Here is a 21473-nt window from a genome sequence, read left to right on the forward strand (position 1 = left end):
ATATGTGCAATCTAAAGGTCACTTCTTGGATTTTTTTTTTGTTTTTTTTATATATCAAGAGTTCTATTTTTTATACCAACATTCCAATTATATGTAGCATTTTTATCATTCAATGCCAAGGTATTGGCAAGGAATTCAATTCAGGTCTGCAAAAATCAAGGGGTGTACATGCAAACTATTTATTGAGCACCTCTACCTTGGCGGGTGACGTTTAAAGTATATGCTAAACATTGGTTGTTTAACATTTTTTTGTCAGTAGCTATCAGTCAGTAAATTATCATTCTGTAGTCTTAATTAACTTTAGTTCCATTTAACAGTAGTCTCAGGCAGTGCAACAGTATGAAGAATCTCTTCTCTCAGTGTAAGTCCACAACTATTAATGCTTTCTTTGCTGGGTATAGAATCCCTTTACAATTATGAATTAATACTTCCATCTAACACCCTATGAAGAAATCAGTAGGGGCTACATTTAAAGGGGATTGCGCCTGTGAAAAGCCTGTACAATTTACATTTTAAGACAAGCAGTAGTTAAAAGTTCAGTATTTTAAATTAGGCCAAGTTTACAATTTGTATTATACTTTCTAGTATGCCTGAAACAGACCTTAACAACCAGTACCTTAAAGCCAGCTGATCTACCAAAGACCAGATCCAATAATACTTTATATTATCTTTAGAAGACCGGATCCGTGACATGTCAATATCACTTGTTTCTGGTTTGTTTTGTTTATGAATAAGACTTGTATTGCAAATGCAATATGATAGAGTTTGTATGCATATAAATACAAACAACCAGCTAAATTATCTCAAGAATGAATTAACATGTTTTCATGGTGTTTTTAATGTTTATTTGCAATACTTAATTCTTTTTTTTTCTGAAGAAGCCCTACATTCCATCCAGATGACTGACATCATCACTACGCAAAAGACATACCTACTAAATGGTACAACTGCAGACAACCCTATTTATTAAATCAGATGTCCACTCTCAACCTATTCAACCTGACTTTGTTAGCAACACGGGTGATTAAATGTGTCTGGAGCAACTTTATGCATCCCCAGCACACTACCGCATTGCCCAACTTGTCATTTAAAAGCATCATGCACAACAACACATCTGCTTTTCAAGAAACCAGTTTCTGTTTGGTTACAATTAGAAGCAGTACAGAAACATGTTTGTTATAAAAGATAATGTATATATATATATATATATATATATATATATATATATATATATATATATATATATATATATATATATATATATATATATATATATATATAATCAAAACTGGGTCTTGTGTTTCAAAGACACACAAACAGTTGAAGGCATGTGTTGGTAGATCTCAGATTTACAATTTAGGCTTCAACTGGGCCATCATCTTCTCCATTTTCATAGTCAGGGCCAAGTCAGCTTTAATCTTCAGTTTTCCAGTCATGAAAGCCATGGTTGGCTTTAGTTTACCTATGGGGGAAAAAAGAACACAACAGTTTCTACTGGACCCTTTGTACAGCAGGTTTGAATAACTTTCTTATGTATAAGTTGGGTGCTACAGTATGAAGAGTATGTGCTAAGGAATGCACAGACCAAGCTGCAGCACAACTGGACAAAAATGATCATCAATAAATCATCCATAACTCTCAGAAACACTCAAACCTAACGGATAAGGTCAAATGTATAATAAATAAGTAAAGTAGTAGTAAATGTTCTGACTGGTATTTAACGTTGGCACCATTTATGTAATTCTGTTTCATATTTTCCTTTTACACTTCAATAACACAATAAAGGGAAGTGGAAAATAGTCAACTACTGTTTATCAAAATAAAACACCTACAGAAACTCTCCACGCTCTCATTTTATTTTAATTTAATAAACTACAGTTCAATTTTATTTAAATTTAACTGTAGTTTACACTTCTAATTAACTTCAGCTGAACTATATATAAACAATAGGACACCATTCAAATGTAGGCTAAATACACTGTCTAAACGTGGACTTACTCAATTTGCCACCAGTAAAGGTGATTTCTGTTAGTGCCCGTTTGTTACGTCATTGACAGCACAACAGGCAAATTGTTAAAAGTTAGATACAGGTCTGTCCTGAAACTGTGTGAACATGCTCACAATTTACACAGTATAACTCTTACATTAGGTTATACTTGGATCCGAAACCATGTTTTTTGAAAGACAGGGATTTTTTTCTTTATATTCACAGTTCATGGTGTTCTTTTGTAATTATTTCTACAGACTTGTTGGACGCATAGGGATTTAACAGCGCCTTTTTTCAACAGCGAGTCTATCCCACTATACCTACGTACTATTATACAAGTAAAACGGCAAAAGCCAAACTTCTAAGTGAAGTACAAGCATGGCAAACTGCAAACTTGCCACATTAAGGATGTATCCAGTGTGTGGACAAGCCAACTGTGGCTTGAATTTACAGCGACACCTAGTGTTACTACCAAATGAACTGTTAAGACCTTTTCTTGTAACAGGTAGACTTAGAGAACATAGACATTATACATTGCTGCAGGGCAGTAAACTACTCAACTCAAATTTGAATGTTTTTGTTTTTTGTAATGCACTTCCATTGATGTCATATGGGGAGGTTCATAAAAAATCTAGATTTGTAACCTACTCATTTCCAGTGAATTCCTGTGAAGAAGTAGGTGTAAACTTAGCATTGTCAATTGCGTTCTTCAAAACGTATACAAAGAAGTAACTACATTACTTTATAGCCTGCATTAATGTCACATTGTATTATTTGTAGATATTCATTTATGTAATCAAATATCCCACAAACACATGCCCTCTGATCTTTCACGTGCAAAACAGCAAGAGGATCTTTTCATTGGAGGTACGGTTATGAGGATTGATTAATAAATGTATAGTATTGTTATCAATTGTAAATCACATAATATATGTGGAAATGAAAGTCAAATTTAATATAAATATGTAAAATATAAATGATCACTACATATCAGAAAGTATACTTTTGGAGAAAGCTCTTGCAAGGAATCACACAGACGACTGTGGTCTGAAATTCCAGCTTCATGAGATTTTAAATAAAAAAAAAAAAAAAAAAGGTACACATGCCCCTGAATAACAGGATCTTCATTTGCCATCTGCACTTGGTCTGGCTTTTCCTGTGCTGCATGGAGTTCATAAGAATATAAGAAAGTTTACAAACGAGAGCTTATTACCGTGATGCCCGATCTTAAGCACACACCAGCCGGTTAAATTTCACTTTCTGCATATCTACAGGTAGCTTACATAAGCAAACCAAGAATAAAAATAAACTGTACCTAATTAAACATATGCCTTTTCATATACCTTATTCCAAATAAAGTGCAAACAGGATTTTAAAATGTTTACGCTGCATCACTATCAACAAGTGAAACAAGTAATTTGGCAGGAAGTGGAGTCCGGTCAAGTACATTGGGTTGTAGTTTACTGACAAGAATGAAAGTATGTTTAAAAAATAAAATAAATAAATAAAATAAAATAAATCCACTGCCAGTCTTTACCAGACAAAAACTAGGTTGTTTAATAATTTATCAAAATGCAATTGAAATGGGACACAAAAGTACATCAAATGAAACAGACTTGTCTTAATGTTAGTTTTAGTTTTTGGGTGTGCTCAACGTTGAATACTACGAAACCAAAATGTAGGTATTTAAACGTTTAAAGGTGGCAGATTTACGTATTACTCAGTACATTGCCATTTATATTGGTGATTACATTTTTTATTAAAAGGTGAACTTCCATTAGCTAAAATAAAAATCCGTTACCCAGATACACCACATCAGTCTTGTTTTACTCCCCTTGTATTAAGAATAAAATCAATCCTCATTACATATATGTAACAAATAAATGCACTTACCCGTCACCAGTTTTCTGATACAAATCCCATCTCTTCAATGCTACAATTTATCTGAATATACATCACAGCCCGCGTTAAAAAAAAAAAAAAAAAATCCCTAATGCCAAATCAGTCTGTCTTATATCGTGCAGTTACACGGCGCTTCCTCCAGTTTCACCTGACGAAAATGCAGCCAAAACAAAGCGAACGAGACAAGCTAGGGTAATTCAACAATTAATCATTAAAGCGTTTTAGATACTGTGATACATTTTTTAAATGTAATCTTGTGTTGCTTTTGTGCATTTTCCTTTTCAAGTGAACTGTGACATTAAGGCCTTATCGAGCATTATATTATGCAACTTTGAATACTGACTTTGGATGCTGTTTTAATTGTGGAAACTTTTTTTTTTTTTAATCTTCTGGTTTTCCTAAATTGCATTGCCTTTTACGTTGCACACAGTTCTGTGCATGGGTAACATTTTGATTTCATTTTGCTGTTGGGTCGTTAATGTGAAACTTTACATACCGCTACAATACGTACCGGATTTAAAAGTATGTACTGTATTACAGTTAACGTGTCATCGCTAATTTTGGCAAATGATATTTTCAGAATCACATCGTTCTGAATTAAAATACTACTCTTAAAAATATTGTAGTGTACCAACAAAACCAATACAGTACATCTAAATGGAAGCCTACTTATTTTAAAACACAGTCCTTTCACAATGTATTTTTGATATTGTCCATTTTTCAGGGAACACAAAAGATACAAGGGTTGGAAAAGACCGAAATGAAATAATCTGATATGCATCACACGCGTTTAACCATCACTGAGGTCAAAATGTTATAGGGTCGGATATGTGAGTGCTGACTGTATTTGTTTTTAATAATGTAATTTTGAAATTTCATTAGCTGAAGTCTTATATAAAAAATGTAGTTTGGTTTTAGAAAGTAAGTAATGCCTTTCTGTATGCTGTAGGTCACATTGTTTACGGCTTGTTTATGGGAAACTACGGAAAAGTCTTCATTTTAATTGCAACCAACTTAGTTTTAAGATAAGTGATTCTGAAAGAATCTCTTATATTTAACCCTTTGTGGTCCTATGTCGGCCCATTTCCGACATTACAATGTTCCCTTTCCAGTCTGATGTCGAACCCTGTCTGACATCATCAAAAAGACGTAAAGCATTGATCTCTAGTGGTTTTCTCTCCGGAAAAAGCATAGAAAACCTTTCAATGAGTTGAGTGAGACCGATAGGACCCGAATGAAGCCGAAAAAAGGGCGTATCCTCATAGCCCCATGCATTACAGAGAACATGGACATAACAAAGGAGATAGCTGCTTCTGCATCCAGCGATCAAAGAGTATCACAGACCTTTGCAGAACTTTGAGATGTTATAGTTATAAAATAAGGACTTGGAACGCATTATTGAGGAGTTTGGTTATAAAACGAGTGATCAGGAGAGGATTTATCAGTATGCCTGTTTATAAAGAGGTATGTGAAAAATACAGCGAACAAGCGGTCTGGCTTGGCTGGAGATACAGTACTGAGTGTCCTTTTGTGATTCAATAACTTTTAAACCTGTTTTACCAGACCAGAACTTGAATCAAAAGGTAATTCATAGCCTTCTATTTGTTATATCATATAATCTGATGTTATTTTCAAAGGATGAGTTTAGAGGATTTATATATTGTAATGAATATTAAATTGATAAATGCCTTAATAATTAGAATAAACATCTAGCCATATACATCAAGCTATTTATTCCCCTTGCAATACCACCATCAAAGTTCAAACACAGTCTTGGGTGGAAATTAGCAACTCAGTAGTTTGTTAAAGCATGACACCACCTCAGAGTAAAGCACATGCATTAGTTACCTGTAAACATTTTCACAAAGTCTGCACTGTCCAGGGTCATCACAACATCAGCTTTCACTGGAGCATCACCGCTGCCTGCGCTCCCAGAGTCGTTCTTCAGGGAAATGTATCAAGTTCCAGCGTGTTCCCCTGGAAGATGGAAGTAAATTGTGCATAATAACTCTCTATCTTAAATCAGAGAAACTTCTTAATCTAGCGGTCACATCAACAAGTGTTCTTGGCATCCCGTCATCCCACTCCAAGTTATATGTGATTTTTTTCTTTTTATGTACTATATATATATATAGTATATATATCAAAAGTTTGAGTACACCTGCTTGAAACCAGGTTTTTCATGCTTATCTATGCTTTTAACTGTATAAATGTGTCTATAAACAAGTAATATTTCATTATATGATACATGTACTTGTATAAGCTGATAATCATAAGTGAATTGCATTCAAAAATTACATTTTTAAATTAAAATGTAAATCTTGTCAATGTCAATGAAATGCCACCCAAAGCAAGGGGATTTCAGTCTGAAGCCCAAGTCAGTTAAAAGTCTGAAATGTGTATAACACGGTGTTAGAAGACTGACCTAAGTATAAAGTGACTTTGTTAGATGTTTTCTGAGTTAACTAGCATGTTACCTAATTAACCTTTTGTCACCAATTATTGTCAACAGGTGAGGATCCATGATTACTATAAATATAGGTAGCGTAGGCACAGGTTTGTCATTCCTGAATGTAAGTGAGCAGAAAATGACAAAATACGCTCAGTTAAGCAAAGAAAAAAGACAGTCTGTAATTACTTTAAGAAATGAAGGTCAATCTTTAAGACAAATCGCAAGAACTTTGCAAGTGTCTGTAACTGCTGTGGCCAAGACCATCAAACAATTTGAAGAAACTGGCATTCATGAGGACCGAACAAGGTCAGGCAGGCCAAGAGTGACCTCAGAATCAGAGGACAAGTTCATTCGAGTCACAAGTCTGCGAAACTAGCGATTTAACTGCCCCTGAAATACAAGCTCAGCTAAATGCTAATAGAAGTACAGATGTTTCAACATCAAATGTTCAGAGGAGATTGTGTGAAGCTGGTCTAACTGGAAGAATTGCTGCAAAGAAACCATTGTTAAGAGTGCAGAATAAGAGGAAGAGAGTTGCCTGGGCCAAAAAAACAAAGAAAATGGACGTTTGAGGAGTGGAAGTCGGTCTTATGGACCGATGAGTCAAAATTTGAAATATTTGGGTCCAACCGCCGAGTATTTGTAAGACGCAGAGAGGGTGAGCACATGAGTTCTGCACGTCTGGTTCCCACTGTCAAGCATGGAGGAGGCAGTGTCATGGTCTGGGGTTGCTTTGCTGGTGACAGAGTTGGTGATCTTTACCAAGTCCATGGCAAGCTCAACCAGCATGGCTATCATGCATACTGCAAGCTCAACCAGCATGGCTATATATATAAATATACACACACACACACACACACACACACACACACACACACACACACATATATATGACTGATATCAGAGCTGTCAAAAAGTAGGTCATTGTGATCCACAGGGAAACAACAAGAGTGAGCTTCATTAGTTAGTTTCAGCAGTTGCTTACACCTGCTTCACAGTTGTGACTGAACTAGCTGTGATTTCACGAATCTAGTTTCCAGCAAGAGTACTCAAACTTTTGACTGGTACTTGATATGATATATATATATATATATATCTTATATATATATATATATAGATATATATATATATACACACACACACACACACACACACCACACACACACACACACACACACATATATATATGACAACGATATCAGAGCTGTCAAAAAGTAGGTCATTGTGATCCACAGGGAAACAACAAGAGTGCCTGTTTACTACAATCCTGCCTGTTTACTACAACTTTCTTGACCATGTCATAAAAAAATTGCAGAGGGAATAATATGTTTGGAATAATATACACACACACACACACATACACACACACACACACACATATATATAGTGCCGAGAAAAAGTTTGTGAACCCCTTAGGATTTTCACATATTTCAAACCTAAAATGTTATTAGATCTTAATCTAAGTCCTAATAATAGACAAAGATAACCTGATTAAACAAATGCCACAAAAACATTTATCCACAAATGGTTCAACATTCAATATCCATGTGTGAAAAAGTATGTAAACCTTTTGATTCAGTAACTGGTGGCACCCTCTTGAGCAACAATGACTTCAACTAAGCGTTTCCTGCAACTGTTTGTCAGTCCCTCACACCGGTTTTGAGGAATTTTGGCCCATTCCTTCTTACAGAACTGCTTCAACTCTGTGACATTTGAGCGTTTCCTTGCATGGACAGCTTGCTTCAGGTCCTCCCAGACTTTGACTAGGCCATTCTAAAATGCAGAATTTTTTCTTCTGCAGCCATTCTTTTGCAGATCTGCTTGTATGTTTAGGATTATTGTCTTGTTGCATGACCTACTTTCAGTTCAGCTTCAGCTCATGGATGGATGGCCTGACATTCTCCTCTAGAATCTTCTGATACAATGCAGAATTCATGCTTGTGTCAATGATGTCAAGCCGTCCGGGTCCTGAGGCAGCAAAGCAGCCCCAAACCATCACACTCCCACCACCATGCTTGACGGTTTTGGGATGAGGTGCTTCTGTTCGAACGCAGTGTTTGGTTTTCGCCAAACATAACGTTTCTTATTGAGGCCAAAAAGTACTACCTTTGACTTGTCTGTCCAGAGAACATTATTCCAGAAGTCTCTTTGGCGAACTTCCAACTCACATTAGCCAAGGCGAGAGTGGCCTGCAGATCCTTGTATGTTACTCTGGGGTTCTTTGTGACTTCCTTGATGATTTTCTGGTTTGTTCTTGGAGATATTTTGGTAGGACGACCGCTCATGGGTAGAGTGACTATGGTCTTGAACTTTGTCCATTTGTAGACTGACAGTGGATTGCTGGAGCCCCAAATCCTTAGAAATTGTTTTGTAACCCTTTCTAGACTGATGAGCATCAACAACTGTTTTTCTGAGGTCCTCAGAGATTTCTTTTGATCGTGGCATGACGTGTTTCCGCACACCTGTATGGTGAAGACCAAACTCAAAGTTTCTGATCTTTATATAAGGTGGGGCCTCCCAAACTCACCCCTGAAGATCTACCTAATTATTTAAATACCTGATTCTAATTATCCCCTTAATTGAGCTGATAAAACCAGGGGTTCACTTACTTTTTCACAAACCCTGAATCTTAAATGTTAGCCCACGTAGTTCAGGGGGCGTGCAGCGGGGGGCTTCCAATTTCCTGTCAGTTAGTACCTATTCTCTATTTAAGCCCTGATCACTTGCACCTTCACTGTCTAGCGTTTCGTTTTCCTCCTCCTCCCCTCCTCCACCTTCTCATACATGCCTTCGCATCGGTCGTCTCTGGGGGGCAGGTGAATCTCACTTCCACGACTTCAGGGCTAGGCATCAGCCTCCCTTTACCTTAATGAGTGCCCCTTTACATAAGTCTCAGACGCTGGGTTCCTCTCCCTCTCTATCTCCTTTCGTGTCCCGGTCTTCCAGGACCATCTTTCTCCTTAGGGGTGGCTCCCCGAGTCATAACCCTCATATGTGTTTTCGGTTGCTGGGTCCTTTGCCCCTGGGTTGTGTCGGCATCGCCGCCCTCAGTCAGTGACCACTTTCCGTATCCTGTCTTCGGTTGCTGGGTCCTTCGCCCCTGGGTTGTGTCGGCATCGCCGCCCCCAGTCAGTGACCACCTTCTATCCTAGCTTCCATGTCCAGCTTCGCTGGTCTGCTACTAGAGGGGGCCTCACCTGCTCTTCTATCTTAGGTCCGGTCCTTTCTAGCCGGCACTCTGTCCTACTTATCACTCCCTTCTGCTTCTTCTGCCCTATCCTTACACCCCCAGCTCACGCCCCGTGAATTACTCATTGTTTGTCTAATTCATACATCATTTTGTTTCAAAAGACAAGGAATTGGTTAATATAAACCCTATTGGATATTTAAGAAATTGGGGTTCATTGGGGTTCACACACTTTTTCTCGGCACTGTATATATATAATTACACAGCTTGAAAGCCAGCCAGCACCCTTCATCCAGTCCCAAGGGCTACAAGGGTACAGGGCTAGTCCAAGTTTCAAGTCCTGTATTATGAATAAAAGAAGCAAGGTGAGAGCCCTGTGGTTCACCTAGTAAATCAAATACAGCATGCAAGATTTGTCCTGCGAGCTGTTCAAATTCCATTTCCACAGTGCTGTCAATCTTGATTTGGGCCCACAGAGTGCACTTCATTAGCCATTAAGCATCCACAGGTGAGGGAGGAAAATCATTTTGCTTCACCGGTACATCACCTTCAGTGATGCTTACTGGTCATATAGCAGACAAGGCAAGTTAGTGACCAGAAAAATACGCTTGCTAGCATTCATTGCTTAGGTAAGATTGGTGGAAAAAGATGGACAGCAGAAACAGAAGATGCCAGTTCATTTGTTGTCCTCCTGGCAAGTGGGTGAGTTGGTTGCAGCCTTGAGGACAACTCCAATGGTATAGAAAAACAGGGGTAAAATAATGGATAAATCAAATCAAATTTATAAACTCCTTGTGTGGTTCACCTCGGGGTTCAGAACCGCCCTGATGATATTAAACGTCTCAGCGACAGGTCCGATGATCCCAGCTTCTTTTTGTGCTTTCCCACTTTTAAATATAGGAGCAGTCCCTATTAAAAGAAACACAAATATATTACACAAATAAGTAGCATTTATCTTGTCAGTACAATCCAGTCCTTACAGCAATCAGTAACTGAGGATGGACATTTTCTTATGCTCTTTCTATTATTCAGGTATAGGAAATTGTATTGTATATTGGATAAACCAACAGGAGATACATTTTTGATGCCTTTAAAATATGCTGGCATCAAAACCAAGGACTTGGTGCTAAAATGACATATCTGCTATAAAGAACCAGCCTAGACACAATCAGAATTACATTTTATTAGAATACTTCAATGTCCATCGATGCAGTATGCTCTTGTTATATCACCCCTTCCAGTATATCAAATTTTATCTAAAATCAATAACCACACATACCCAACAGTGTTAAATTGCATAATAAAAGAAAACAGCAAACAAAAAACAGTAATGTATTGATATGTTACTTTGCCTTATGCCCTGTAATCTCCTGTTGACTTGCTTTTATGTTCATTCGAAATGCAGTCCAGTGTGTTGCTTGTGTTTTACTTGCAGGCACTACCCTGTTAATACTGTAATACAGCAACTGGATAGCTTTTCAGCTCTCACCTAGATAAATTCAACCTCTTGCATCTTGGGTCTTGCTTTTAAAGCTACTAAATGTCAGTTTAAAATTTGTTCCTGTGGGTCCCAGGTTTGTGTAAGCAACAGGAGGAGGCACAGTTACCCATACGAACATGCACACATGTTTTTATATATCCTTAATTTTTACTCTTTCATGTGATATGGTGATAAATACGTTCTTTGCTGTATGTGGGCAGTAAACGAGTCTGGCTGTGTTACAGATGCTGAACATAACTAGACTTTATATCACATCTGTCAGCAATACTTTCTAAGTTCTGTGACAGTAAAAAATTAAATGGCTCACATTGTTCCTCCATCTTCTGAACAAGCGACTCGGGCTCATCATCCAGGAAGAAATCAGGGAGAAGAGGGTGCCCTGTGGAGATAGAATAGTAAGATGCACATCATCCCCATGTGTCTATGTCAGGATAGAATAGTAAGATGCACATCATCCCCATGTGTCTATGTCAGGATAGAATAGTAAGATGCAAATCATCCTCGTGTGTCGAATGCAGGATAGAATTGTAAGATGCACATCATCAGTGAATGTCTTGGGTCTTGTCAAGGTGGAATAAGCAGCATCTGCCACGATCTCAGGCTTCCTGCACTGGCTACCTATACCGGAACCCCCAAGCATCTCCATAGCTGCAGTCTGAATAGCTGCAAGGAGCACAGTGAGCAGGGTTAAACAAGGCTACAGGACCCAACATACCCATAGATAGCCTACTGCACAAATAACCAATGGCAGAAGCTAAACATCTTGCTGTGGAAAATAGTTGCTTAACACCCAGGTTTATAAATCCTAGTGTACTTTATTTTACCAATTGGTCATTTACAAAAAATATGTTTTCAGTACTAAAAGCAAAGAGCCTAGGTCCATAATGGAAATAACAGACTAAGAGAAAAATGGCTCCAGCTGTACACTATGCTACAGATGTCAATAAAGGGCCTCTTTTTAAGGAGTTTGATCTTTTATAGTTTGATGAAAAAATAAAGCGTTAACTCCAATTTCACCTCTGAATTCCTCCACCATTCCCAGGATAGATATTGACATTCCATATTTTGCTATTGTGTACGCTATTGAATACAGAAAAAAAAAACAAAAAACAATACAGATTACCATTACTGAGAAGCGTTTAAGTTAATACATTTTTGTCAAGACTGTCTATAGCTATTAAATTTCATCAAACGTCTAGTGTTGTTTGTTTTTTTTTTTTTTTTTTTTTTTTTTTTTTTTAAGTATGGAGGGAGGGTCTAAAAAATAAAGTAGTAAACTGAAGTGGTAAAACATAAAAAAGAGCATACTCTTACAAAATAGCTCTCTGTTAGCTGTGCCATCAATTGTTGCTCTTTCTGTTTTTGTTCTTTTTTCCTGTGTGACAAATTTAAAAAAAGAAAGAAGTGGTTTGAAAAATTGAAGTGCGTTATATCAGGATTTTCCAGCATATTCCTCTTATTTAAAATGGTATCATAAGCTCACATTTATGACAAACAAAAACCATCAGAACTATAAGATTTTGGAAGGTGATTCATGTGGTATTTATGTATTTTCTAGATTTTATTTGAACAATGCAGCAGGGCTACTGGTACCTACCAGTGTGGTTCTTGAACCAGACAGGGTTAATGTTGAGTGGAGGACAAAGGTAGACTATGTGTGGGTTTTCACTCTTCTGAAGTTACTGGATACAGAGCTTGGACCTATGAAAACAGGAGTGTGGTACTTTAAAAATCATAAAATATTAATTTGCTGTTTGTGCCTACTTGAGAGCAGAATAAATATAGGGGCTATAAGTAGGGGCTTTATTCTCAATGAAACCATTACAATGCTCCTGTATGCAGTTACAACTTGAGTGGCCTGGTCTTCAAAACTTTTTGTGATCAAAAAGTAAACTTCTGATCAAGACAGTGTTCAAGTTTGAATTTGTAGCAAAATCATTGAGATCCTGTGTTGCTTTCAAATGGAATGACCCTAAATGAAGTCTGGAAGATGCTCTGTACTAAATAGAAGGTGCTTCTAGACAGTACAATGCAAAGTCCAAACAGTCTGAGAGTCCCTAGTAAACCAGTAATCCCCATGCTCCTGGTCTGGTCTCATCCTGACTTTCACATGCTCTGAAATGATCACGAAGGAATGAAACACACACTTGCATCTGCCCTTCAATTAGATCCCTGCTGACGTTCCTGAATGTGATTATGAACCCATTAGAGGAGCAGAAGAGCCACTTTCAAATTGACAAGGAGTCCCTGTGGGCTGACGGAAACCATACGTGGAATATAATCAACTTGGTCTGGCCAGGTTGTGCAGATACTTGTCTGGATATAAAAATTGCCAGATCCATTGAAAATGTTCTATCCCAACCTACCTCTTCCATTTTGAAAAGTCTCCCTGTGCAACGTGGATAAGATTTTTTTTTTGTTGTATGGGAACTGTTCATATTATCTTGCATAACAGCTGTAAGGTCTAACTAATGGGAGCTGACTATCTTAATGCACATGTCCAGAGAGAGCAAATGCATTTCTGTTACATTTCTTCAAATCAATTCCAGCTGAGGCTCCCCACTGATAACTCTGAAGCCATTTGGTATCCAAAAACGTCTTATATTCCCCCTGGCTTTCTGATAAGACATCAGTGGCCTGACCAACCTCTCCTTTTCACTTTCATATGGATTATACACATCAGTCATATCATTTTTTATAAGGTTTAAAGTGACCCATTTTCCTTTGAGGAAATGAGAAACTGCGATTGCAAGGCAGTTCAATTTATGAACTCAAAAGCCATTGTTGTCTAATATAACATATAACATGCAAACTGTTAAGATGTTCACAAAAATCTGCAAATCTGGCTAGATAGACATTAATCTCCTAAGTATTATGATATATATATATATATATATATATATATATATATATATATATATATATATAGTATATATATATATATACACACACCACCTGAGAACACCACTCTGAGAAAGGTAAACTTGAGAAAGGTTTAAATTTGTATTCCTTCCCAATGATGTGCAAGTAAAAATATCCAAACAATCTAGAAACAGCAAGGGAAGGGAAGAAATGTGTTGCTTGTAAATGTGGTAGTATGTTAGTAAATACCACCCTCCCAACTGTAAATTCTAAATTAGAGCTATCATCATGATAAATCTGATGACCATGATATATATATATCAAAAGTATGTGCAACATAGCATAAACTAAGAACAAGCAATTCAATATTTCATCAAAATGTGTGCGATTCTCCAGATATAGGTAACATTGTGCTGCATAGACCGATGGATGAACAGAGAGACAGACCCCTCCATGGATCCCAAGAATCTGATACTCTCAATAACTTGTGTTAATACCTACTTTCATACAATTGAATAAGCAGCTCTCTGGCTATATAGACAATATCATCCCCAGCAGTGGCTAACAATGTTAAGTACTGTAATGTTATAGGTCAAGACAAGCCAGGTCAACAGTGTGGAAATGCACATTGACCTAAAGCAATAACTATCACTGAACCCCATTATACATTTTTAATTGACTGCACTTCTAAAAATCTAAGTAATTTTGTTCAGTACTGTCACAAGGACAGCCGAAGTGGGTGACGACAGACCAGAAACAGGAACTGACTCTGCACACAGCTGTTGAAATGGTGAAGGCGCTGATGCGCAGTTTAATAATGAACAGGCAGAAAATAAAAGGTTTGTAACAATACAAAAACAGGACATGGCACATGAGGCCAAAATAAATAGAGAAACAAAACAAATACACTGACAAAACACAGAGTGGACGAACGCTACACCAAAACAATTGAGATTTATAATATTCTCTCTCTCTCTCTCTCTCTCTCTCTCTCTCTCTCTCTCTCTCTCTCTCTCTCTCTCTCTCTCTCTCTCTCTCTCTCTCTCTCTCTCTCCCCACTCCCGAACACACAACCGCGAGTATGTGACAACGTGCATCTATATATACTGTTGTGCTGGGATTCAATTACCAATTAATTATTCACAGCGGCGGGCACTTTGTCACAAGTACTCACGTGAGATAGGTTCCCCTCAAGTTAATCCCCAACATGAGGTCCACTTTCTTCATGGGAGTCTCCAAAATGCCAGTTAAGTTAATAGCACTTGCATTATTTACCAAAATGTCTATGCCTGACAAAGAAGAATTGAATGGATAAATTTTATAAGTGGTCTAGTGCAGCTTTGGGGAAAATTTGTTTAAATATACAACATATTAAACAACTTTGACACACTTTCAAGGATCTGTTTGGCACCCACTGTTGAAATTGTTTATAACGCTGAAGAGACATCCTTCTCTACTTTTACTAGGCTAGATGTGAAAACATTTATAACTAGTTTTAATTTTTTTACTTTGTGTTTGAATTATTATTATTATTTTTTTAATTCATCCATTACTTTAAAACAATCCATCATAGATTACCAGGTAAAATGTATAAGATACTAGGTCAAATAGACAGATGATATGGTTAAACTAATATGTTTCTTATGAGTTTTATCTTAGATTTAATTTTTTTTACTTTAAATGCAGCTTGCTTCAGTGGTTTGAATTAAAATAAAATCATGTCTACCTTGGCTATGTCCCATATTAATGATTTGTAATAATGGTTCATATTCTTGTTGCTGAATACTTTCCACTCAGTTGTACCATCTGGGACTGAGGATATGCAGAAAATGTTGTTTTTTTTTTGTTGTTGTTTTAACAATGACTGATGTTGAGTTCAGATCTGACCAAAATGAAAAGCCACCCTCCTGAAGGTCTTTGTTGACACAATGATGGTAGTCTGAGATACCGCTGTGGTACAGTGATAATCTACTCTTGAATATCTTGAATATTTGTGTTGGTTATAGTTAGTTCTATCTTGTTAGTGATTGTGCCTTACTGTTGAAAACGTTCAGCTATAATGCAGTTATAGTTTTGGTAATACTGTACATAATGTGACAGTTAATAAAGATGGTAAGAAATGCGTCTTTATATTACTATTCTCTTTGCTGATTTTTTTTGTTTTCACATTAACTGTGAATATTCATATTTTGCTTACATTGGATCATTTGGAATTTACCTTATGTAATTTTGTCGTGTACAATGTAATTTTTTTCTCTTACAAAAATGTACACATTTATAGCAACATGTGATGCTTTTAATTGGTTTTCATGGTACATTTCATACAATTTAAGTCTTTTCTAGTTTAATTATGACTGGTACATACAGTGAAAATAACCGATTTTGGCCCTGGTATACACAGCCAATATCTGGCACTTAATCTTCGGTTTTTATTTTTGATTGTGTCATGTCCCTTTTTTTTTCAGCCGACTCCGTTCAATTAAACTGTTGTGAAAGTGTTGATTGTGAAACAAGTTCACTGTCGTTTTTTCTCCCATAATTTCAAAAAAAAAAAAGTCAGCTCCTTCATTTTAACTCAAACTGAATGCAAGCAGCGAGTAAAGTTAAATTGATTTAATTCAAATCGGAATTAAGCGGAAAATTATTTTCAAAACAGGTTATAGCATTTTTGCAATGAGTCATTAAGATTTTAAATCTGGGAAAAGCAACTGAACTGAAGCTTTTCTAAGAGTTTAATTTTCTAAGAGTCAGCTCAATATAACTTTAAAGGGCAATACAAAATTAAAACGAAGAGCCCTGCGTATACAGCATACACTCTACCGCACTGTTACTGTGCCATACTGTATAAATACTGGTTTGACTGTATAGTAAGTTACGGTAATCAGCTTCTGAAATTTTACAGTAACTTGAGATATGGTTAAACTGTGATTTACTGGCAACTCAGTTGCCAGTCTTTTTACCATAAAAGTGTACTTGCCTCCAAATTTCTTCACAGCTGGCTCCACTGCGTGGCTGACTTGCTGCTCATCTCTCACATCTACGATACATGGGAAGGCTTTTCCTCCAGCAGCTTCAACTGTAACACAATTCAAATGTGATTGGTTAAGCCCATTATATATTTGCCCTAACAGATTAACAGGTGCTGATTTGACTAACCATTCCCCCATTCCTATCTGTGGTTATCCTGGGATTATCCTTAAAAACAGGAGGCTGATGTAATCCACAAGGATTCCTGGTACTGTCAAATTTTCCAGTAAAATTTCCAGATCAAGTCAACCCCTAAGAAACTTTACAAAAACGCTACTCCAAGATAAATTCTTAACAGTTTTCAATGTCTTATATTGGGCATATGGCCATGTGACTAAGGTCACATTTCCAGACAGGGGCAAAATCTTTAAAGATATTGGTTTAAATTGCAAATATGTTAGCATATGTACAATATTTCCCTGACAACACAATCAATTCACACCCCTCCTTCTGCAATTTGATGCTGTCCAAGGTTCACAACCCTCCTCTTGTGTCCGTCACATTGGACAGTCATTAAGTAACTTCCTTTATCAGTGTAACTTGCCAGCCAGCAAAGCCGACAGTCCTACTGGGGCTGACACAGTCCCAATTAAAATCAGTCAGATCTTCATCTGCTCCTGATGGAAACAAACAGGAGTGAATTTAAAATCACTCAGTCAGTCTCAATGGAAGATGGAAGCGTTGCATAAGTGCCAAGGTTCAGAAACGCAAGGCCAACGGCATTCCAACATTTTTAATGACAAAGGATTCACCCGCAGTGTTATGTTACGTTAATGTATTTTATGATACAATGCAAAGATCAATAATATTAAATAGGATAAAATTTATACCTCATGAGGTTAATTAAGGAAGTCCTGCATGCACCAAATGCTCTTTATAGTTCTGCAACATTAAGTTAGCAGTTTTTACTTTCAATGCTGCAAACCTAGCACAAGGGGTTATGCTTTTTAAATATGGCCCAGAGTATGATGAACTTTTGCTTACATTCCACCAAGGAGTATGAAGTGCAGAGGTTTTTGTTTGTTTGTTTAGACATTGTTTACAGACACCCGCAGCCAATTTATTAAACCTTTACCATGTGTTTAGAAAACACAGGTGAGACAACATAACAGATATTCTTAGTGTGCTCCCCAGGGGTTAATAATATATATATATATATATATATATATATATATATATATATATATATATATATATATATATATATATATAGTGCCCCCGTTTAAAGAAAGTATCAAAAGTACACCCCGTTTACATGTGGGGCAAATGTTCTTAATGCACAAGAATAGATATTTGTTGAGATAAGCTACTCAGCCCGTATTTGGCAACATCTTGAACTTTATTCTGAAAACCTGAACAACTCGCAAAATATCTTATTCTTCTGAAGGTGTTACACATGGGCAGACTTTCACAATGACAGCGTGCAAACATTTGGCCTCTGAGTTTATATTTGCGGATGCAATGCCCTTTCTTTGCTCTACTTTTCTGCAAGTATGACTCCGCCTAAGGTCAGACAATATCGTATTGCCTTTTATCATTAAGAAAGATCTGTATTCACTTAAAATTGCATGTGAATAATAAAATGCCTTATAATTACACTGTTAACGTAATAACTGTGTTTAGGGTTAGCACAATATTAATAACATTAATTTAAAAAAACTGAAATCGCTGAACAGGAAGTATGTGTAAAAATAGGCCACAGGTCGATTTGCTCAAAGAAATGTCAATCAAGTGTACATGCAGGACTGTGCAACCACTGTTCTAGTGAGGCGGGGTTTTAAATCAAAGAAGTTGAAGTTTACTTTTAACTCTTAGGAGGCAGTAAATACATTCTGTACACTACAACGTTAAGACATGTTTGGTGAAATGTATATACTGTGTTTATTTAAGAGATGGTTATTTTTACTTAATTTTTTATATGCGATTTAAAAAAAAATGGTAAAAATGACTTTAGTAAGTAGAAGTTCAGTACAGTGGCTTGCAAAAGTATTGACCCCCCTTGGCATTTTTCCTATTTTGTTGCCTTACAACCTGAATTAAAATGGATTTTTTGGGGGTTTGTATCATTTGATTTACACAACCTGCCTACCACTTTGAAGATGCAAAATATTTTTTATTGTGAAACAAACAAGAAATAAGACAAAAAAACAGAAAACTTGAGCGTGCATAAGTATTCACCCCCCCAGAGTCAATACTTTGTAGAGCCACCTTTTGCAGCAATTACAGCTGCAAGTCTCTTGGGGTATGTATCTATAAGCTTGGCACATCTAGCCACTGGGACTTTTGTCCATTCTTCAAGGCAAAACTGCCCCAGCTCCTTCAAGTTGGATGAGTTCTGCTGGTGTACAGCAATCTTTAAGTCATACCACAGATTCTCAATTGGATTGAGGTCTGGGCTTTGACTAGGCCATTCCAAGACATTTAAATGTTTCCCCTTAAACCACTCGAGTGTTGCTTTAGCAGTATGCTTAGGGTCATTGTCCTGCTGGAAGGTGAACCTCCGTCCCAGTCTCAAATCCCTGGAAGACTGAAACAGGTTTCCCTCAAGAATTTCCCTGTATTTAGCGCCATCCATCATTCCTTCAATTCTGACCAGTTTCCCAGTCCCTGCCGATGAAAAACATCCCCACAGCATGATGCTGCCACCACCATGCTTCACTGTGGGGATGGTGTTTTTGGGGTGATGAGAGGTGTTGGGTCTGCGCCAGACATAGCATTTTCCTTGATGGCCAAAAAGCTCAATTTTAGTCTCATCTGACCAGAGTACCTTCTTCCATATGTTTGGGGAGTCTCCCACATGCCTTTTGGCAAACACCAAATGTGTTTGCTTATTTTTTTCTTCAAACAATGGCTTTTTTCTGGCCACTCGTCCGTAAAGCCCAGCTCTGTGGAGTGTACGGCTTAAAGTGGTCCTATGGACAGATACTCCAATATCCGCTGTGGAGCTTTGCAGCTCCTTCAGGGTTATCTTTGGTCTCTTTGTTGCCTCTCTGATTAATGCCCTCCTTGCCTGGTCCATGAGTTTTGGTGGGCGGCCCTCTCTTGCCAGGTTTGTTGTGGTGCCATATTCTTTCCATTTTTTAATAATAGCTTTAATGGTGCTCCGTGGGATGTTCAAAGTTTCGGATATTCTTTTATAACCCAACCCTGATCTGTACTTCTCCACAACTTTGTCCCTGACCTGTTTGGAGAGCTCCTTGGTCTTCATGGTGCCGCTTGTTTGGTGGTGCCGCTTGCTTAGTGGTGTTGCAGACTCTGGGGCCTTTCAGAACAGGTGTGTATATATATATATATATATATATATATATATATATATATATGTGTGTGTGTGTGTGTGTGTGTGTGTGGTGTGTGTGTGTGTGTGTGTGTGTATATATATATATATATATATATATATGTGTGTGTGTGTGTGTGTGTGTGTATATATATATATATATATATATATATATGTGTGTGTGTGTGTGTGTGTGTGTGTGTGTGTGTGTGTGTGTGTGTGTGTGTGTGTATATATATATATATATATATATATATATATATATATATATATATACTGAGATCATGTGATAGATCATGTGACACTTAGATTGCACACAGGTGGACTTTATTTAACTAATTATGTGACTTCTGAAGGTAATTGGTTGAATACATATGTACGCACCACTTTTCCGTTATTTTTTTTTTAGAATTTTTTTAAACAAGTTATTTTTTTCAGTTCACTTCACCAATTTGGACTATTTTGTGTATGTCCATTACATGAAATCCAAATAAAAATCAATTTTAATTCCAGGTTGTAAGGCAACAACATTTTTTTTTTTGTTTATTTCACAATAAAAAATATTTTGCATCTTCAAAGTGGTAGGCAGGTTGTGTAAATCAAATGATACAAACCCCCAAAAAATCCATTTTAATTCCAGGTTGTAAGGCAACAAAATAGGAAAAATGCCAAGGGGGGTCAATACTTTCGCAAGCCACTGTATGTACATAGTCAACTTGCTGAAAATCCTGCACTACTTACTGTCTGGTGGACTAGTGACCAGCAAAATATGGGAATTGGAAGAAATACTTAAAGATGCCGAGCGTTTTGTAGAAAGGAGCATGTTTGCAACAACTGATTTAATTAAATAAACACTAGACCAAGCCTATTGTCAAATGATGCTTTTCAGCAACATTCTAAGTTGTTTATTTTATTTTGTAAGATGCTTCATAAATTGATTCCTGACTGGCAAAGTGTAGCTGTTGATTTAATTATTTTTAACTGAAGAGCCTAGATTAGCTAGTTTTTTTGGCACCATTGTAATGTATGTTCACTTTATTTTTCTGTTAGTTACAAAAACTAATGAGAAATAACGTAAATAATCTTTTTGAAAAAAAGTTTATTTCTAAATTTGTATTTCACTTCAAAGAAAGTGGAGCAAGTTTGAGCTAGTGCAAAAGATTAGTAAATCTAACCCTAAAATGTATCACTGTTTCATGAGGATTGCAATGTTTTTATTCATAGTTTATTGATACATGTGTTGTATATCACTTTAACTTAATACTATACAATATGTCAAAA

General features: G+C 36.8%; 1 pseudogene; it reads right to left on the reverse strand.

Annotated features, from left to right (window-relative positions):
- Positions 1-1282: 1282 nt before the first annotated feature.
- Positions 1283-17954, reverse strand: LOC121315797 (annotated as a pseudogene).
- Positions 17955-21473: the final 3519 nt, after the last annotated feature.

This window comes from Polyodon spathula, chromosome 1 (assembly GCF_017654505.1).
Source record: "Polyodon spathula isolate WHYD16114869_AA chromosome 1, ASM1765450v1, whole genome shotgun sequence".
Classification (NCBI taxonomy): domain Eukaryota; kingdom Metazoa; phylum Chordata; class Actinopteri; order Acipenseriformes; family Polyodontidae; genus Polyodon; species Polyodon spathula.